The sequence below is a fragment of the Sciurus carolinensis genome, chromosome X (assembly GCF_902686445.1).
Source record: "Sciurus carolinensis chromosome X, mSciCar1.2, whole genome shotgun sequence".
Taxonomy (NCBI): domain Eukaryota; kingdom Metazoa; phylum Chordata; class Mammalia; order Rodentia; family Sciuridae; genus Sciurus; species Sciurus carolinensis.
This window is the reverse complement of record NC_062232.1, coordinates 97,054,380-97,072,745: the sequence shown is the minus strand read 5'-3', so window position 1 is coordinate 97,072,745 and position 18,366 is coordinate 97,054,380.

Genomic DNA, 18,366 nt, shown 5'->3' with positions numbered 1-18,366 from the left:
CTGTGTTTGAGTCATAGCTCTTCAATTTATTGCTGCAATTGAAGTTGAACATCTTAATTTTATTGTAGTTTTCTCATTCATAAAATGGATAGTAATTTTCTTTAATCATAATAAATGTGTAAGAGTTTAAATATACATAAAATAGTTCCACCTTAAATCCAGGAGATACCTCCCAAGACTCCTAGTGGATGCCATAAACTGCAGGTAGTACCAAACTCTATATATGCCATGGTGCTTTTTTCTACATGTGCATACTTATGATAAAGTTTAGTTTATAAATTAGGCACAGTAATAGATTAAACAGGACTAATAAAAGAAAAAAATTATAACAATATGTGTCACCATCACTGCTCTTATGCTTTGGAGACATTATTAAGTAAAATAAGGGTTACTTGAACACAAGCACTGTGATATCACATTTTGATCTGATAATTGAGGCAGCTATTAAATGATTAATAGGTGGATACACTGGATAGCAGGGATATAATGAACAAAGGGAGAATTCACATCCCAGGCAGGATGGCACAAGATTTTCATGTTACACAGAAACCCATATAATTTCAAACTTATAAATTGTTTATTTCTGGAGTCCTCCACTTAATATTTTTGGATTGTGGTTACCCACAGGTAATATAAGGCAAATGAAACCACAGAAAACAAAGACATTGATTAGAGGGATAAAAAAATTATGTGTGTGTGTGTCTGTGTGTATATACATATACATTAAGATATTTCTTAGAATTCACTGGAGCCAAATTAAACATTTATTAAACTTGTAAACCAAATCATTAACCATAGTTGGTAAAATAGATATGACATATTTTAGGAACTTAATGTGTTTCATTCTGTTTCAAAGTAGCCTAGGAAACACAGCCATCTCTTTAGATTACATACAGATACATTACTTCTACTCTAATTCTTCTAGCTACAGAATTTCCCCATCCATTTAATCAAAGGAATATATGTTTTAGGTTCACACCAAAAAAGTCTCTTATTATTTTATTTTTGCCCAGAGATGGACTTGATCCTTATTAATCACTAGTACACTTGCTTCTCACCATTGTCACTATACAATAGTGAATTTACTGTGAATTTAATAAAGTTTATGTATCAGGATTCTTTTATTTCCCTTTAGAAGGCTCTGTATCTAATTTCATACTCATAATTTTATCATTTCCTAAATAGGGAGCTGTAATTATATCCGTTTTATAACTTTCAAAACTAGGTTATTCCCTAGCATAATTTCCCAGGCCTGAAGTGTTACTCCTTCTCTGATCTGTCTGCATATCTGCTAGGACCCAGCATTAGTGTCCTATGTTGTGTACAAGGTTTTTTCCTGATTATTACAACGTGTATTGATCATTTCAGTAGCTGAAAAAGACTACTAGTTGATCTTCCTGATCTGAAATATACCAGACTATTATAGTTTACATACAGAAAGTCCCCCAAATATTCATGTGTTTAAGGCTTATTCTCTAATGCAGCAATATTCAGAGGTAGGGCTTTTAATAAATGATTGGATCATGAGGACTCTGACTTCATCAGTAGACTAATTCATTGATAATTTCATAAGTTTATAGCAATATTGAGAGGTGATAGAAACCGTACAAAGTGGGGTCTAGTTGAGGGAAGTAGGTCACTGGGGGCATGCCCTTGCATCTCTCTCTCACCTTGCTGACCACTATGTGATAGAAATTTTGCACTACCATGCCAGTCTGCTGTGATGTACTGCTTCACCACAGACCCAGAATAAATGGAGCTAGCCAATATGGTCTGAAATAATAAGCAAAACTAAATGTTTTCTACTCTAAGATGTTTTCCAGGTATTTTGTCACAGCAATGAAAAGCTGACTAACACAAATGCTGTGCTCAATATCACTATTTCCTAATGACTTCCTGAGTGTTTGGTGTTTGTCTTATTTCTCCCAGCAGATACTAAAGACTTGGAAGGCTGATTCATTCTAATTAAAGATGATGGGAAATAGTAGTTCAGTATTATTGCTGTGATACTATATATCATTGATTAAAATATATGTTGTTTTCCATTTCATATTATACTGTTTCTGGAATCAGAAAGCATCTCTTTAGTAGCCATCTCAAAGTGTAAAACTTGGGGTCACTTAGTACATCAGTAATTTTGTGAAAATATCATCTATGTGTAGTACCAGAGAAAGATTTATCACACCCAAAAGTAAATTCCATACCCATTAAACAGTGATGCCCCTCTTCTCCAATTCCTGACAACTACTTATCTGCTTTCTATCTCCAATGGTTTTCCAATTCTATCTATTTCATAAAAGGAATAAAACAATATATAACATTTTATATTTGATTCCTTTAACAGCATATTTTCAAGATTTATCTATGTATCAACATTCACCAGTACTTCATTGTTTTTATGACTGAATCATATCACATTGTACAGATAATGGCACATTTTATCTATTTAGTTTTCCATTGGTGAACACTTGGGTTGTTTCCACTACTGTCTATTGCAAATAGAGGTGCTATGAACATTTAAATACAAGTTTTTGCTTGAATACTTCTTCTCAATGTTTTAGCTATATACCTAGAAATGAAATAATCAGGTAATATTGTAATTTAATTTACAGAAGAACTACCAAAGAGATTATACACTTTTACATTTCCACCAACAATGTATGTGGACTTCAATTTGTTCATATCTTTGCTACTATTTTGCATTGATCTTTTTGACCATGGCCATCTTAGTGGGTGTAAAGTGGTATCTCATTATGGATTTGATTCATTTTAATTACTAACAATGTTGAACATCATTTCAAATGCTCATTAGCCATTTATATGCCTTTTTATAGAAATATTTATTCAAAAAATTATCATTTTTAATTGGATATTTATCTTTTTCTTGTATTGAAGAGTTTTTTTAATGTGTTAATATCTCTTTATTATTATTATTATTATTATTATTTTAAATTTATTTTTATTGTAAACAAATGGGATACATGTTGTTTCTCTGTTTGTACATGGAGTAAAGAATGAAGAGTTTTTTTTTTTAATATGTTCTGGATATTGGACATTTATCAGATACATGATGTGCAAATCTTTTCTCCAAATCTCTTGGTTGTCTTTTCATTTTCTCCGTAGTGTCTTTGATGAACTTAGGTTTTTAATTTTTATGAAATCTAAATTAGATGCAGGGTCTCTGGTCTGATTCCAGAGACCCTGCATCTTATAGAAGAAAAAGTAGGTCCAAATCTTCAACGTGTCGGCTTAGGATCAGACTTCCTTAACAGGACTCCCATAGCAGAAGAAATAAAAGCAAGAATCAACAACTGGGATAGATTCGAACTAAAAAGCTTTCTCTCAGCAAAGGAAACTATCAGTAATGTGAAGAGAGAGCCTACAGAGTGGGAGAATATCTTTGCCACTCATACTTCAGATAGAGCACTAATTTCCAGAATCTATAAAGAACTCAAAAAACTCTATACCAAGAATACAAATAATCCAGTCAATAAATGGGCTAAGGAAATGAGCAGACACTTCACAGAAGAAGATTTACAAGCAATCAACAGATATATGAAAAAATGTTCAACATCTCTAGTAATAAGAGAAATGCTAATCAAAACTACCCTAAGATTCCATCTCACCCCAATTAGAATGGCGATTATCAAGAACACAAGCAACAATAGGTGTTGGCAAGGATGTGGGGGAAAAGGTACACTCATACATTGCTGGTGGGTTTGCAAATTGGTGCAGCCACTCTGGAAAGAAATATGGAGGTTCCTCAGAAAGCTTGGAATGGAACCACCATTTGACCCAGCTATCCCACTCCTTGGCCTATACCCAAAGGACTTAAAATCAGCATACTACAGAGATACAGCCACATCAATGTTCATTGCTGCTCAATTCACCATAACCAGATTGTGGAACCAACCTAGATGTCCTTCAATTGATGAATGGATAAAGAAACTGTGGCATATATATATATACAATGGAATATTACTCAGCCATAAAGAATGATAGAATTATGGCATTTACAGGCAAATGGATGAAATTGGAGAATATCATGCTAAGTGAGATAAGCCAATCTCAAAAAACCAAAGGACGAATGATCTCGCTGATAAGCAGATGATGACATATAATGGGGGGTGGAGGGGTTAACGTTAGGGTTAGGGTTAGGGTTAGGTTTAGGGTTAGGGTTAAGGAGGATGGCAAGAATGGAGGAAGGAAGGACTGTATAGAGGGAAAAGAGGGGTGGGAGGGGTGGGGGAAGGGAAAAATAACAGAATGAATCAAACAACATTACCCTATGTAAATTTATGATTACACAAATGGTACGCCTTTACTCCATGTACAAACAGAGAAACAACATGTATCCCATTTGTTTACAATAAAAAAATCTAAATTATTTTCTCTCTTTTCTTTTTGTTTTCCTAGGAATCTAGGAGATAACCCCATAGCTTTCTGCATTCTATGCTGTGTTCTACCACTCAGTTATACCCACTACCCTTAGATTTCCTCTTGATAATAATTTTTAAAGTAAATTACCTGTATTTTTAAAATTATTTTTTATTTTTATTATTTTTTATTATCAATTTTTAAAAATTTTTTACAGACTGCACTTTGATTTATTGTACACAAATGGGGTACATCATTTCTTTTCTATGGTTGTACACAATGCAGACTCATACATTCGTGTAATCATACATTCACACAGGGTAATGATGTCAGTTTCATTCCACCATCTTTAATAAACCCCCTCCCTCTCATTTCCCTCTACGTAATCTAAAGTTCCTCCATTCTTCTCTCACCTCCCACCCCCCACCCCCCACTCCTATTATATATCATCATCCACTTATCAGGGAAAACATTTGGCCTTTGGTTTTGGGGATTGGCTTATTTCACTTAGCATGATATTCTCCAATTCCATCCATTTATTTGCAAATGCCATAATATTATTTTGCTTTATGGATAAATAATATTCCATTGTGTATATATACCACAGTTTCTTTATCCATTCATCAATTGAAGGGCATCTAGGTTGGTTCCACAATGTAGCTATTGTGAATTGAGCTGCTATAAACATTGACGTGCCTGTGATACTGTAGTATACTAATTTTAAGTCCTTTGGGTATAAACTGAGGAGTAGGATAACTGGGTCAAAAGGTGGGTCCATTCCAAGTTTTCTGAGGAATCTCCACACTGCTTTTCAGAGTGACTGCACCAATTTGCAACTCCACCAGCAATGTAAAAGTATGCCTCTTCCCCCACATCCACACCAACATCTATTATTGTTTGTGTTCTTGATAATAGCCATTCTAATTGGAGTAAGATGAAATCTTATAGTTGTTTTAATTTGCATTTCTCTAATTACTAGAGATGTTGAACCCTTTGTCATATATTTATTAGTTGCCTGTATGTCTTCTTCTCTAAAGTGTCTGTCCAGTTCCTTGGCCCATTTATTGATTGGGTTCTTTGTATTTTTTATGTAAAGTTTTGTAAGTTCTTTATAATTTTTAATAAGTGCTCTATCTGAAGTGCATTTGTAAAAGATTAAGAATCATATCATTATTTCAATAGATGCTGAGAAAGTGTTTGATAAAATACAGCACCCCTTCATACTTAAAACACTAGGAAATATAGGAATAGTAGGAACATACCTCAACATTGTAAAAGGCTATCTATGCTAAGCCCACAGCCAACATCATTCTTAATGAATAAAAACTGAAAGCATTCCCCCTAAAAACTGGAACGAGGCAGGGATGCCCTCTTTCACCACTTCTATTTTAACATTGTCCTTGAAACTCTAGCCAGAGCAATTAGACAGACCAAAGAAATTAAAGGGATATGAATACAAAAAGAGGAACTAAAGTTATCACTATTTGCCCATGACATGATTCTACATTTACAGGATCAAAAAACTCCACCAGATAACTTCTAGAACTAATAAATGAATTCAGCAAAGTAGCAGGATATAAAATCAATATGCATAAATCTAATGCATTTCTATTCATAAGTGACGAATCCTCTGAAAGAAAACTTAGGAAAACCACTCCATTCACTATAGCCTCAAAAATAATACTTGGGAATCAATCTAACAAAAGAGGTGAAAGACCTCTACAATGAAAGCTACAGAACACTAAAGAAAGAAATTGAAGAAGACCTTAGAAGATGGAAAGATCTGATCTCCCATGTTCTTGGATAGGCAGAATTAATATTATCACACTGGCCCTTCTACCAAAAGCAATACACAGATTCAATGCAATTCCAATTAAAATTCCAATGACATTCCTTATAGAAATAGACAAAGCAATCATGAACTTCATCTGGAAGAATAAGAGACCTCGAATAGCTAAAACAATCCTGAGCAAGAAAAGTTAATCAGGAGGTATTACAATACCAGACCTTAAACTATACTACAGAGCAATAGTAACAAAAACAGCATGGTATTGGCACCAAAATAGACAGGTAGACCAATGGTGCAGAATAGAAGACACAGAGATGAACCCACATAAACACAGTCACTTCATACTAGACAAAGGAGCCAAAAACACACAATGGAGAAAAGCTATCCTGTTCAACAAATGTTGCTGGGAAAACTGTAAATCCATATGCAGTAAAATAAAATTAAAACTCTATCTCTCACCCTGAACAAAACTCAACTCAAATTGGATCAAGGACTTAGGAATTAGACCAGAGACCCTGCACCCAATAGAAGACAAAGTAGGTCTGAATCTTCATCATGTTGATTTAGGATCAGACTTCATTAGCAAGACTCCCAAAGCACAAAAAATCAAAGCAAGAATGGATAAATGGGATGGAATCAAACTAAAAAGCTTTTTCTCAGCAAAGGATATAGTCAATAATGTGAAAAGAGAGCCTAAAAAATTTGATACTAATGCTTTTGATATCATGTCTAAGAATTCATTAACAAATCCAAGGTAGCTTTTTTTATTTATGTGATTGACTGATTTGGGGTTAACCTTCTATATAGTGTGAGGTAGAGTTTGTGCTATTCCTTTTCCATATGGAAATTCAGCTTCCCCACCTCACTTTACTTAGATGACTCTCCTTTCCCCATTGAGTAGTCTTGGGCACCTTTGTTAAAATCAATTGAACACAAATCTATAGTTTATTTTTGTATTCTTATTTTTATTCCTCAATCTATATAGAGCTATCCTTATTCCAGTAAGAGACTATTTTTATGACTGTTTAATTATAGTATATTTTAAAGCTGGGAAGTGTCAATTCTCTAAATTCACTTTTTTCTTTTTCAATATGTTTTGGCTCTTTAGGGTTCCATGAATTTCGATGCAATTTTTTGAATTAGCTTTTCTCATCTACATAAAAGTAGTTGAAATTTTGATGGAGATTACATTGAATCCGTAGATCACTTTGAATATGATTAGTATCTTAACAATATTAAATATTCTAATCTATGAACATAAGGTATCTTCATTTATCTCTTCATTAATAGCATTCTTAAATGTCTAACAGTTTTATTGTAAATCTGTTGTATAACCTTGGTTAAATTTATTTCTAAGTACTTTATTTTTTATTCTACTCTAAATGAAATTGTTTTCTTAATTTTATTTTCAGATCATTCATTGTTACTGTATAGAAATACAACTGAATTTTGTTTTTTGACCTGATTTCATGCAACTTTACTGAATGTATATACGAGCTCTAACAGTTTTATGAGAACTGCTTAGAATATTCTTTTACATTAATTATTGTTTAATTGAACAAATCTATAGGGTGCAATAAGATAATACATGCATAGAATATAATGATGAAATCAGGGTAACATTTTCTATATATAAGATCATATCACCTGTGAAAAAAAGATACATTTAATTCTTTCCCATTCTGAAATCTATTCTTTTTAAAAATTTGTTTTATTTAGTTACATATGATAACAGAATTCATTTTGATACATCATACACAAATGGAGTACGAATTTCCATTTCTCTAGTTATACACGATATAGTCACACCATTCTTGCAATCATACATGTACATAAGGTAATGATGTTTATCTCATTCCACCATCTTTCCTTCCTCCCACCCCCTCCTCACCCCTCATTTCCCTTTACACAATCCATCCTTCCTCCATTCTTCCCTTACCCCTTTCACATACACACCATAATGTATCAGCATTCACTTATCAGACAAAACATTAGGTGTTTGGTTTTTTGGGATTGGTTTATCTTACTTAGCATGATATTCTCCAACTCCATCCATTTACCATCAAATGCCATAATTTTATTCTTCTTTAAGGTTGAGTAATATTCCATGGTATATATGTATACCACAGTGTCTTTATCCATTCATCAGTTGAAGAGTATCTAGGTTGGTTCCACAATCTAGCTATTGTGAATTGAGCTACTATGAACATTGATGTGGCTGCATCACTGTAGTATGCTGATTTTAAGCTCTTTGGGTATAGACCAAGGAGTGGGATAGATGGGTCAAATTGTGGTTCCATTCCAAGTATTCTAAGGAGTCTCCATACTGCTTTCCAGAGTGGCTAAACCAATTTGCAATCTCACCAGCAATGTATGAATACACCTGATTCCCCACACCCTTGTAAACACACTGTTGCTTGTATTCTTGATTAATAGCCATTCTGACTGGAGTGAGATGAAATCTTAGAGTAGTTCTAATTTGTACTTCTCTAATTACTACAGATGTTGAACATTTTTTCATGTTTGTTGATCGATTGTCTATCTTCTTCTGTGAAGTGTCTGCTCAGTTCCTTAGCCCACTCATTGATTGGGTTAATTGTATTTTTGCTGTTAAGTTTTTTAAGTTCTTTACAAATTCTGAAGATTAGTGCTATATCTGAAGTGCATGTGGTAAAGATTTTTTCCCACTCTCTAGTCTCTCTCTTCAACGTATTATTTACTTTTCTGAAAAGAAGCTTTGCAGTTTGAATCCATCTCATTTATTGATTTGTGATTTTATTTCTTGTGCTTTAGGAGTCTTGTTAAGGAAGTCAGGTCTTAAGCCAACATGATGAAGATTTGGGCCTACTTTTTCTTCTATTAAGCACAGGGTCTCTTGTCTAATTCTGGGGCCCTTGATCCATTTTGATATGTTTTTGTATGTGATCTGCCATTTTGTGCAGGGTGAGAGACAGGGGTTTAATTTCATTTTGCTGCTATAAAGATTTACAGTTTTCCTAGCACCATTTCTTGAAGAGGTTATCTTTTCTCCATTGTAAGTTTTTGGCAACTTTGTCTAGTATGAGATAACTGTATCCATGTGGGTTTGTCTCTGTGTCTTCTATTCTGTATCATTGGTCTACATGTTTATTTTGCTGCAAATACCATGCCATTTTTGTTACTATAGCTCTGTAGTATAATTTAAGTTCTGGTATTGTGATGTCTCCTGCTTCACTCTTCTTGGTAAGGGTTTCTTTGACTATTCTGGGTCTCTTATGTTTTCCAAATGAATTTCAAGATTGCTTTCTCTATTTCTATGAGGTACGTGTCATTGGGATTTTACTTGGAAGTGCACTGAATCAGTATAACACTTTGGGTAGTATGTCCATTTTGACAATATTAATTCTACCTATCCAAGAACATGGGAGATTTTTTCATCTTCTAAGGTCTTCTTCAATTTGTTTCTTTAGGGTTCTATATCTTTCATTTGTAGAGGTCTTTCACCTCTTTTGTTAGATTAATTCCCAAGTATTTTATTTTTTTTGAGGCTACTGTGAATGGAGTGTTTTTTCTAGTTTTTCTTTCAGAGGATTCATCACTTAAGAATAGAAATGCATTAGATTTATGTATATTGATTTTATATCCTGCTACTTTGTTGAATTCATTTATTAGTTCTAGAAGTTATCTGGTGGAATTTTTTTGATCCTGTTAAGGTAGAATCATGTCATGGGCAAATAGTGACAGCTTGAGTTCTTCTTTTCCAATTCGTATCCCTTTAATTTCCTTGGTCTGTCTAATTGCTTTGGCTAGAGTTTCAAGGACAATGTTGAATAGAAGTGGTGAGAGAGGGCATCCCGGCCTTGTTCCAGTTTTTAGAGGGAATACTTTCAATTTATCTCCATTTAGACTGATGTTGGCTTTGGGCTTAGCATTGATAGCCTTTAAAATGTTGAGGTATGTTCCTACTTTGCTTATTTTTCCTAGTGTTTTGACATAAAGTGGTGCTGTATTTTATCAAATGTTTTTTCTGCATCTATTAAAGTGATCATATGATTCTTCACTTTAAGTCTATTGTTATGATGAATTAAATTTATTGATTTGCATATATTGAACCAACCTTGCATCCCTGGGATGAACCCCAGTTGATCATGGGGCACTATTTTTGATATGTTTTTGTATGAAATCTGCCAGAATTTTGTTAAAAATTTTTGCATCTATGTTCACCAGGGATATTGGTCTGAAGTTTTCTTTCCTTGATATGTCTTTGTCTGGTTTTGGAATCAGGTGATACTAGTTTTATAGGATGAGTTTGGAAGGTTTCCCTCCTTTTCTATTTAATGGAATAGTTTGAAGAGTATTGGTAATAGTTCTTCTTTGAAGATCTTGCAGAACACAACTGAGAATCCATCTGGTCTGGGCTTTTCTTTGTTGGTAGCCTTTTGATGAAATCTTCTCTTTAATTGCTTGAAATTGATCGGTTTAAATTGTGTATGTTCTCCTGATTTAGTTTAGTTAGGTCATATGTCTCTAGAAATTTGCAGATATATTTGGGATTTTCTATTTTGTTGGAGTATGTGTTTCCAAATAACTTCTAATTATCTTTTGTATTTCAATAAAGTTAATTGTAATATTTCCTTTTTCATCATGAATTTTAGTAATTTGAGCTTTCTCTGTCCTCTTGTTAGTGCAGCCAAGGGTTTATCAATTTTTTTTATTTTTTTCAAGAACCAGCTTTTTGTTATGTCAATTTTTTCAGTTGTTTCTTTTGTTTCAATTTCATTCATTTCTATTCTGATTTTAATTATTTCCTGTCTTCTACTACTTTTGGTGTCGATCTGTTCTTTTTCTACAGTTTTGAGTTGTAATGTTAAGTCATTTATTTGCTGAATTCTTATTCTTTTAATTAATAAGCTCAATGCAATGTACTTCCCTCTTAGTACTGCCTTCCTAGTGTCCCAGAGATTTTCATATGTTGTATCAGTGTTCTTATTTACCTTTAATAACTTTTATCTCCTCCCTGTTGTCTTCTACTATCTATGCATAGCATATTGTTTAGTCTCCAAGTGTTGAAGTAGCTTCTGTTTTTTATTTTATCATTGATTTCTAATTTCATTCTATTATGATCTAATAGAATGCAAAGTAGTATCTCTATTTTTTGTTTTTTCTAAGATTTGCTTTGTGGCCTAGCATATGGACTATTTTAGAAGAGGATCCATGTGCTGCTGAGAAAAATGTTTATTCACTCATTGATAGATGGAACATCCTATATATGTCTGTTAAGTCTAAATTATCAATTGTATTATTGAATTTTATAATTTCGTTGCTCAGTTTTTGTTTGGAATATCTACCCAGTGGGGAGAGAGGTGTGTTAAAGTCACCTAGTATTATTATGTTGAGGTCTATTTGATTCCTGGAATTGAGAAGGATTTTTTTAACATACATGGATGCTCCATTGTTTGGGGCATAAATATTTATGATTGTTATGTCTTGTTGATTTATGCTTCCTTAAGCAGTATGAAATGTCCTTCTTTATCCCTTTTGACTAACTTTGACTTGAAATTCGCTATCTGATATGAGGATGGAAACCCCTGCCTTTATGTACTCTGTTTGCATGATATGTTTTTTTCCCCATTCTTTCACCTTCAGTCTGTGGATGATTTTTCTTATGAGATGAGTCTCTTGAAGGCTGCATATTGTTGGGTCTTTTTAAAAAATCCAATCTACCAGTCTATGTGTTTTTATTAATGAGTTCAGGTCATTAACATTCAGGATTATTGAGCTATGATTTGTATTCCTTTCATTTTGACTTATTTTGGTTTTTAACTTAACTTGGCTTCTCCTTTAATTGGCTTTTCCTTTAGGGTAGTTCCTCCCTTTGCTGACTTGCATCACTGTTTTTCATTTCTTTCTCATGGAATATTTTGCTGAGAATGTTCTGTAATGCAGACTTTCTATTTGTAAATTCTTTTACCTTTTGTTTATCATGGAAGGTTTTTATTTTGTCATCAAGTCTGAAGCTTAGTTTTGTTGGATATAAGATTCTTGTTTGGCATTCATTTTCTTTCAGAGTTTGGTATGTGCTATTCCAGGACCTCTTAGCTTTTAGGGTCTGGGTTGAGAAATCTGCTGGTATCCGAAATAGTTTCCCCTTATTTGTAATCTGATACTTCTCTCCTGTGGCCTTTAAAATTCTATCCTTATTATGTATGATTGACATTTTCATTATAATGTGCGTTGGCGTGAATCTGTTGTAATTTTGTATATTTCGTTTCCTGTAAGCCTGTTGTATTTGATTTTCAATTTCATTCTTCAGGTTTGTGAAATTTTCTGATATTATTTCATTAAATACATTGTTCATTCTTTTGTTTTTTATCTCTGTGCCTTCCTCAATCCCAATAATTCTTAAACTTGGTCTTTCATGTTATCCCACAGTTCTTAGAGATTCTGTTTATGATTTCTTACCATCTTCTCTCTGTGTTCAACCTTATTTTCAAGGTTAAATATTTTGTGTTTATTGTCTATGATTCTGAGTTCCAAGTGATATAGTCTTTTGGTGATGCTTCATGTTGTGTTTTTAATTTGGTTTATTGTTTTCTTCATTTCAAGAATTTCTGTTTGTGTGTTTTTTTCAGAGTATCTCTTTATCAAAGTAATCTTTTGCTCCCTGCTTTTGTTCTTTTAACTCTTTATTGAAGTGATCTTTTGTTGCCTGCATTTGCTCTTATAACCTTTAGTTCATGGATCATTTTAATTATGTGCATTCTGAACTCCTTCTCTGCCTTTTTTCTACTGTGCTGCTAATGGATTCTATTAATATAGCATCTTGGTTTGTTTGGGGACAATTTCTTCCCTTGTTTTTTCATGTTGTCCATGTATCTTCTTCTACAGTAGTGCAGATCTGAGGTATTATGTTTTCCATTCTATAGATTTATAGGGTCCCTGCTATAATACTTCATGTTTAAGGGGGAAGATCAATATTAACAGCGCCCAATGCAAATAATATTCAGCCTTAAACCTAGTAGCCCCTATGAAGATATTAACAGTTTTGTCACAATAAGAAGAGGTAATGTGTTTGATTACTCTCCACAATATAAACAGTAAGGTCTACAATTTCTAATGGTGGACAATAGAGAATGGGGGAGGGGTGTAGGATGTGATGTTAATGAGGTAGGAGTTGAGAATACAGAGGTATTAAAACATAGGGAGAATGAAAGAGGAATCAAAAGAAGTTGGTTGTAAGTCAGAGAAAAGAGAAAGAGACTCTGAGGAGGCAGATAAATAAGAGGAGAATAGAGCAAGTTAAAATAAGATAAAAGAAAAAGAAAAAAAGCATGTAAAAAATAAAAGAATCTACAACGAAACTGTAATATACTATTCAAACCTCCCAGTCCTCAGTACTTGATGCATGAAAAGTACTTCATTAAAAAATGTTGGGGTTGTGACAGCAGGAAACAAAAAAAAAAAATAGTGGAAAAAGAAAAAAGAAAAAAATGTCTTGAAGGAAAATTGAACAATTGTTTCTGTTGGGGTTCAATATCTTCTCTGCCTCCCTTCTCTTCTGATAGGTGGTATTGTCTGGACTTTGCTGGTAAATCCACCCTCAGGATTGTGAAAGTTACTAATGTGGGAGGATTAGACTTAGAGGTGGGACTCCTGGAGATGGGGTATAGCAATCGCCAGTCCCATTGGAAGACTGAACCCTAGGACTCCCCTTTGGGGTCTACTCATGTGACACAGGAGCCTGGTCTTAGCCCCTTCCCTCACTTGTGGACCCCAGAATTCCTGGTCTATAATTCAGTCTCAAAATTGTGTCTCTCCTGTCCCTGCCCTTTTGATTTCCTAATCAGGAACCTCTCTCCCCAGAGGTCCTGAGGACTGAGCACTGGGACCTGTGCACCTATCACTGAAAACTGTTCTGTTTAGGCAAAATCAGGACCAGGCATTGAGAGCTATGGACCAGTCACATAGCTGCAAGTGCTGGGCTGGGTTTGTGGCTAGGATATAGTTGGGAGACTGGGGATTAAGGAGAAGGGCCCCGTTGACTGTCAAACCTGCAGGACCAGGTGATCAGTGGATGCTGTATTGGGGAGGAAGTCATGGAACAGGCTAATGTCGGGTCCCAGCAAGTCTCTGGGATCTCAGTGGGTGCCCAGCTGGTTGACTGGGTGAACTGAGATCAAGATGCCCTCACACCCTCTTCCAACCTACAACAGCTTGCAAGGCTCTCTCCTGCCTCTGCAGCAAGATGGTGGCTATTAGCACACCTAATAGGTATACAACAGAAGTAACCAAGCCTGCAGGGACCTTGGTAATGTTCTTTCAAGTCCTGCCTGTTATCCCTAGATGGGAGTTTCCATGTCCCTAGTTTGTGGTGGTGGCATCAGCTAACCGCTTCTAGTCACAGCTAGTGTTCTAAGATGGAAGCTGCCCCAAATAAAGATGGTGGTGGAGGCAGTGGAGTTAACTAATGATGGTGATGGAGGTGTCCCAAGATGGAGGTGTCCACTTTCAGATAAGGAACCCCAGGGGCAGACCATGCAGTGGCATTGGGAAGCCTGTTCAAAGATGCAGCACTGTGGCAGTGGTGCTACAGCAGGTGACTGTCTCCAGGCCCTGTCCAGTGTCCCAAGGTAGAGGCTACCAAGTGGAGGGAAGTATGGAGGCAGCTGCAGTGTCCTAAGATGGAGGCTGCCACACATTGGTAGATGGGGAGCTTCAGTGCGACAATTTCGGGTGAGGTGCTTCTGTGGGGCAGGCGGGGCCTGTAAGTTTTTCTTCTTGGCTAATTAATCCAGGTAGAAATTTTAGTGCAAAATGAAAGAACTGGTAATAGCAACATCCTTATTTTGTTCCTGATGTTAAGGGAGAATTTTTAGTCTTTTAACATGGAGTATAATATTAGTTGTGTGTTTTTGATAAATGTCCTTTATTGTGTTGAAAATTTTTTCCTCTATTTCCAGGTTACTATGTATATTTATCATAAAAGTGTTTTGGATTTAGCTTGTCAAATGCTGCTTTGGAATCATTTGATATGATCCTACATTTGTTCCATCATTCTGTCAAAATAGTTCATTATAATTTGTACATTGAACAACCCTTGCATTTCTGGAACAATTACCATTTGGTCATGATGTATAATCATCTAAATATGTTACTGAATGAAGTTTTTTAATATTTTGTTGAGAAATTTTATATTTTTAATTATAAGTGATATTGTTCTGTAGTTTCATTCTCTTGGGATAACTTTATCTGACTTTGATATTGAAGGAACACTGGCCTAATAGAATAAGTAAGCTTTCTCTCTGATTTTTTTGAAATTGTCTGAGAAAGATTGGTAATACTTTTCCTTTGAAAGTTTGGTAGATCTACCAGTAAAGGCAGATGATCCTGGGATTTTCTTTTTTGGAATGTTTTAAATAGTTTATTCAATAGATTTCTTTGTTACAGTTTTATTCAAATTTTCTATGTGTTTTTGACTCAATTTTGCCCGTTTGCTTCTATGAATGTGTTCATTTTATTTGGGTTATCTAACTTTTTAGTGTACATAGTCTATAGTTGCTTATAGTATTCTCTAATAATTCTGTCATTTTAAAAATGCCTTTAAAGTCCTCACTTTAATTTCTGAGAGTACTAATTTTTTGTCATTCTAACTGAACATTTATCAATTTTGTGATATTTTCAAATAAATAACTTTTGGTTTCACTGATTTTATTTTTTCAACTTTCACTCCTCTCTGATCTAATCATTCTATTTACTTCCAAGTATTTGCTTAGAGTTTACCTTGTTATTTTTCTGTTCCCTTAAGTGATAGGGTGAGATCATTAAACTGGAGTATTCTTATTTTAAAAGGATATTAATGCACTTCATGTTTAGGGCAGATTTAACTTTAAAAATAATGATAGTCATGGACAGAAAAATTCCATGTTCTCCCATCCCACCCAACACAGCTTCCAATATTATTAACATCTTACATTATTCTGGTACTTTTATAACATTCAACAAGACAAAATGATACCTTAGTATTAACTAAAGTCCATAGTTTATATTAGGGTTGACTCTTTTGTTGTACATTCTACAGGTTTTGACCAAAATATAGCATATAACCACCAATATATTATCATACATAATAGTTTTAGTGACCTAAAAATTCCTCAAGTCCCACTTATTCATCCCTCCCTCTCTCTCTCCCCATGAACCCCTGGCAACAACTGAGAAATTCATTATCTCCATAGTTTTGCCTTTTCCAGAATGTTATAAAATGGGAATCACATAGTTTGTAGGCTTGTTATATTAGCCTCTTTTTCTTGTCAATATGCAATTCAATTTCTTCTTTCATGGCTTGATAGTTATTTGTTTTTATCACTGAATGATAATCCATTCTGTGATATATCACAGTTTGTTTATCCATTCACCTATTAAAGAACATCTTGGTTGCTACTGTTTTGATAATTTTGAATATTCATGTACAGGGGTTTTTGTGAATATCAATTTTAACTCATTTGGGTATATACCAAGAAAAGCAACTGCTGGATCATATGGTTAAAGTATGTTTAGCTATTTAAGAATTACAAAACTGTCTTCAAAATTGTCTGTACTGTTTTGCATTCTCACTATCAATGAATGATAATTCCCATTGCTTCATATTTTCATAGGCATTCGGTGTTTTCAGTGTTTGGATTATTGTAATTCTAATGCATTTGTGGTCTGATATATCCCCCAAATTTTGTATGTTGAAACTTAATCACTAATGTGATAGCATTAAGAGGTGGGGTCTTTTAGAAGGGATTGAATCATAGGGTTGGAACCCTCATGAATGGGAAGAATGACTTTATAAAGGGATTAGCCAGGTCCCTATTAGTCCCTTTGGTCCCTTTGTCTATGTACAAACACAGTATTTGTTCCTTCTGGAGGATGTAACAAGTCCCAAAGTGTCATCCTTGCAATGGAAACCAAGCCTTCATCTAACACTGAATCTTCCATTTCCTTGATTTTGGATTTCCGGATCCCAAAACTGTGAGAAGCAAATTTCCATTCTTTATAAATTATTCACTTTCAGTGTTTTGACATTAAGACAAACAGTCATGTAATAGTATCTTGTTGTTTGAATTTGTATTTCTCAGATGATACATAATGTTGACCATACTTTCCTGTGCTTATTTTCCATGTGTGTATCTTATTTGCTAAGGTGCATGTCAAAGTATTTTCCCATGATTTAATGGAGTTGTTTATTGTCTTCTTATGAGATTTTAAGAGTTCTTTGTGTATTTTGTGATTATAATCCTTTATCAGATGTGTCTTTTGCAAATAATTTTTTCCAATCTATTGCTTGTCTTTTCATTATCTTATTCATGTCTTTCACAGAGTAGAAATTTAAAATCTTAACAAATTCAAATTATCAACTTTTTCATGAATTAAGTTTTTTGCTGATGTATCTAAAATGCCATCATCAAACTCAAGGTCATGAAGATTTTCTCCTACTAACAAAGGAATCTATGTCAATAAATTAATTCTGCTAAGAGTTTTGGATTTTGTATTTCATATTTAAGTACTGATCCATTTTTAGTTTATTTTTGTAAATGGCATAAAATCTATATTTATATTCAGTTTTTGCATGTGGATGTCTAGTTGTTCCAGAAATATTTAAAAACTATCTTCATTGAAATGTCTTTGTTCCTTGGTCAAAATCAGTTGACTATAATCATGTGGGTCTATTTCTGGACTCTATACTGTCCTATAGTTATATTTGTCTCTTCTTTGCCAATATCATATTTTCTCTATTATAGTAGCTTTATAATGACTGATGAAATTACATAGTGTGTGATTTCAAAATTGTTCTTTAGTATTGACAATTCTAGTTCCTTTGTCTTTGCTTATAAATTTTAGAATCAGTCTGTCAATATATACAAAATAAGTTGCTTGAATTTTGACCGGTATTACACTGAATCTCTTTATCAAGTTGAGAAGAACTGACATATTTACAATATTGTCTTCTTGTTCATAAACATGTACATTTATTTAAGTTTTCTTTGAATTTTTTATAATATTAGCCTTTATCTTTTTTCTTTTTTTAATTATTTGTTTATTTTTCAATTTTTTACAGAATGCATTTTGATTCATTCATTGTACACAAATGGGGTACATCATTTCATTTCTATGGTTGTACATGATGTAGATTCATATCATTCATATAATCATACATATACATAGGGTAATGATGTTCG